The sequence below is a fragment of the Boleophthalmus pectinirostris genome, unplaced genomic scaffold, assembly GCF_026225935.1.
Source record: "Boleophthalmus pectinirostris isolate CB_2022bp ecotype Guang Dong unplaced genomic scaffold, ASM2622593v1 HiC_scaffold_15, whole genome shotgun sequence".
NCBI lineage: Eukaryota > Metazoa > Chordata > Actinopteri > Gobiiformes > Gobiidae > Boleophthalmus > Boleophthalmus pectinirostris.
This window is the reverse complement of record NW_026571070.1, coordinates 24,864,548-24,868,377: the sequence shown is the minus strand read 5'-3', so window position 1 is coordinate 24,868,377 and position 3,830 is coordinate 24,864,548. Positions and strand designations below refer to the sequence as shown.

Genomic DNA, 3,830 nt, shown 5'->3' with positions numbered 1-3,830 from the left:
TACATGCCCATATATTTTATTGTATGTGTTTGTCAGTCACTTAAAAATTCCTTAGTACATGGTTGTTTATCTGCCTTCTGTGTCTCTCTGTATTAAACCAATTGCACCTGGGCTGCAGCCACCTTTGCCAATAATATATTATCTCCTCACCTACCACTTATCATATCATACTATACCAAATCTATTTATCATTATTATTTATCAGTATTATTACTTATAACTATGTATTATTTATACAGCTGGCCACAGTGCTGTACACACACACACAGGACAAACAATAACAACACAGTACAAACCCAATACACCTACTAAACACATAGAAAACAGTAAAATAGTCCATACCAAGCAATATACACTTACACTAAATCAATTTCTACTCTGTTTCCTTCTTTAATTCTAACTTTCTCCACCATCAACAACCCTGACAATTTCATCCATGACACTATCTGTTCAGGTTTCAGGCCTTCTGCAACTTTTCTTTATTCCTTCTTATATTCATTCTCTTATCCAACTCAAAACTCAACACTTGCTCCTCCATCTTCTCATACAAGTCATTCACTGGCAGACACCCACTGCCACACTCTACATCTATATCCATGACATACTTTAACCTTTCAACTTAATTACACAAAGCAAGATTAATTCACACAAAAAAATAAATACCGTACCTGTTTCTGGGGGACCCAAACTCCCCAAGGTATACAGGAACCTCACAATGTTACACCACGTCTGGTGTAACGCCAGTCTACGGCGAGTCTACCTTTCCTACAACATTAGTACCTTAATTACCTTCACTGGGCAGTACTTCTCTCCTCAATTTAATATATCCAATAGCAGAAATTCGGTTCCATAAAACAACAGGTTTTCTGCTTATCTCTTAAAAGTGGCGGCCGCTTTTGGAGAGAAATCCCGTCAAGTGGAGGGTACGGAGTCCTACTCCGTCTTGCGCAATCATTCCATGGGACTCTAACCCAAAGTTATTTTAAAATGGGACTCTAACCCAACTTTACAATGGGACTCTAACCCAACTTTACAATAGGACTCTAACCCAACTTTACAACATTAACTTAAATATCACGTCGGGGTCACTAATAAACTGTTAGGCATGTTCTATCAAAAATTACTAGACTCAATCAATTTAAATTACAAAAATGTATTCCCCTGACAATACAATTCTAATACAGAGCTCTGGGTCAGATCACTGTCCCTGATGCCTTCGATTACGCAGGTCTTACGCCAGGCAATCTGACTGCCTGCCTGTCCCTCAACCCAGTTTATAAAACACAACAGTATGAATGTGCAAATATGTTGAGCAGGTTCACGCCTTGAATCTTCGCCTTGAAGTGTCAGCATTTCTTCTTTGGGGGAAGTGACAACCCCCTCCAAACCTGTTTGTTTTTGTTTCCTGATTTGTTTTTTTGTTTTTTTGTTCTCCCCCCCTTTTGTTGCAAGGCTTGAGTGTGGCAGGGGGCGTGGCTGTCTTCTTCCAGAGCAGATGGGACACACCAGCAATCAATTCCTTCATCAGCCTCTGTATTTAGCCCTGGTCTTCTCACCACCACTTTGCCAGATAATTCCGTCCTGTTTGGTAGAGTTCTATCAGGCTCCTGGATATGTATCCGTTTTGCTTGCTGCTTGTCTTGGACTTACCTATTCCTGTTTTCGCCCAGGTGTCTCCGTGGTTGTCTGCTGTTGCCTCTGGAGAAGTTGGCCAGCTCCCTGCCTCCTCAGCCTCCCTTCCGTTTGTAAAATAAACTGTTAAAACTTGACTGAGTCCTGGCCCTGCTTTGGGGTCCCTCTTGCCAAACCTTAACAAAACCATTGTAAATCACACCAAGTCTGTTTAGATAAGCCAGCTGGTTATCTCCACAGTCCCAGTTCTGCAAAGGAATTTGCTTAGAAGCACATAGGTTACCCATTATGTAGCACAATGGTACTATTCAACAGATAAGATCTCAGTGTTTAAGCTTCAACTCAATGTGTAACTTCATTAAACAATATTTAAACCACCACTTGATACAGCCTTCACTTGATTAAATATTACCAAAGAACAAATCATTTTAGAGCTCAGGTAGAAATACTTAAGTAACTTAAGTATCTTTTTATGAAAATTGTATTGTTGAGTAGTTTTCAGACACCACACTTTTACTCTTCCTTTAATAGAATCTTTTACAACATAAAATTTGACTGAAGTTTTGGTTTGGTTACTAAATTAAAACTAAACCAGCTCTAAACATAAATGTAAACCTGGACTAGACCAGAACAGGGTCAATCCAAGTCTAAATCAGGACTAAATGGGCTCAATTTAGGACAAAATAAGAATAAAAGTAAAACTACAAGTGACAAAAATGTTATGGTGATGATATGAAAAGATTTTAACTTTTATCGTATAAACTGCCCACTAGTTTTAAGAAGAGAATGTATCAGGTCCATCCTAGCCCAACTCCACTGGCTACCTGTTAAATCCAGAATTGATTTTGAAATTAATTTTTAAATTACTTAATTTACTTGTCCCTTAATATATCATGGATCTTCTAACCACACACACACTGCCCCTGGGACCCTCAGGTCAGACTATGTCTGTCCCACCATCCTGCTTCAAAGCCAAGAACATTGAGCTTTTTTGAAGCTGTAAACTTCAGATTTTTTTTATATGTATTATTTGATCATGTTTTATTGTTTTACTGTGTGTCTTTGACTGCGTTTGTTGTTGTAAAGCACTTTGGTGCACGTTTTTACAATTGTTTAGAATGTGCTTTACAAATAAAATGACTTGACTAAATATTACCACTGATCAAAATCATCTTAGAGAGGGTTTGCTTTTTAAATTGTGAATTGTAACAAATGTGGTTGGCTGTTCTTGTCAGTTTCCAGTAAGGCCAAGGGTTCTGCTTTCTGTTTGCCAGGGGATTTTCAAAAAATATTCCATCTTAGAAATGATGACGTGTGCTCATTGTGCACAAGTTAAACCAGTCCAGATCAGTTTTGTCAAGCGGGTATTGTTAATAATTTAATATTAATGTAAAATAAACTGAACTGAAGAAGCAGCTTGGATGAGGTGCGAGACATCTTCAGCCAAACTAACTTTTGTCCAGTCGACAAACTGAATTTTCCCCTCACCATAAAATAAACAAAATATATCATGTTTTTAAAGCCACAGTATGTAACATTTTAGCAAAAAATTTACAAAAATAAAAGTATGTTTTTTGTTTGTTTGTTTTTTTCACGTGGTTGTTTTTATAGCACTGAAAAGTGCATCTCCACAAACCTGCCTCATGTTTGGTCTGGTGGAGGGCCTCCTTCTGCTTGCCTCTTTAGCTATAACATTTCACAGTATGGCATAAAAGATATATACATATATGTATCTTTAAGGAGAATCTTCAAGGACTATGGCTTTAAATCATAAATCCTTTTGTCCAATTGGCAGAATAACATTTTTATTTTTGTCACCTGCAATAGAACTACTCTACCACATTTTCTGGGGCCACTCTTTGAGTTTGAGATCTACATATCTACATATCTATCTACATTGAAAGGATCTAGTGGTTTCATTTGTGAAAAATTTAAATATCAAAGAGAATGCTGGTATGTTTCCCGTGAGGGCCAGTCTATTGTTCTGCTTTCCAAATTACCATCTAATAATAAAAATGATGATTGTGCTAATTTGTCAACTTTTAACATCTATAGTTTCGTAATAATGAATGCTGTTTTTACACTACAGGCATTCAAATACGATGGAAAACTTAGGCTATAGACCAAATAACACATGCATTTTGCTTAACATATTTGTATTGTAATTTTTAATGATGATTTTCAAATACTTTAAAGGA

The 3,830-nt window shown here is 37.0% G+C and overlaps 1 long non-coding RNA gene across 1 annotated transcript; it reads left to right on the top strand.

Annotated features, from left to right (window-relative positions):
* The first annotated feature begins 1,379 nt into the window (after positions 1-1,379).
* Positions 1,380-2,787, top strand: LOC129408134 (uncharacterized). Its single transcript, XR_008631832.1, has 2 exons — positions 1,380-1,588; positions 1,671-2,787. It is a non-coding gene; the product is annotated as an uncharacterized LOC129408134 (long non-coding RNA).
* The last annotated feature ends 1,043 nt before the right edge of the window (positions 2,788-3,830 follow it).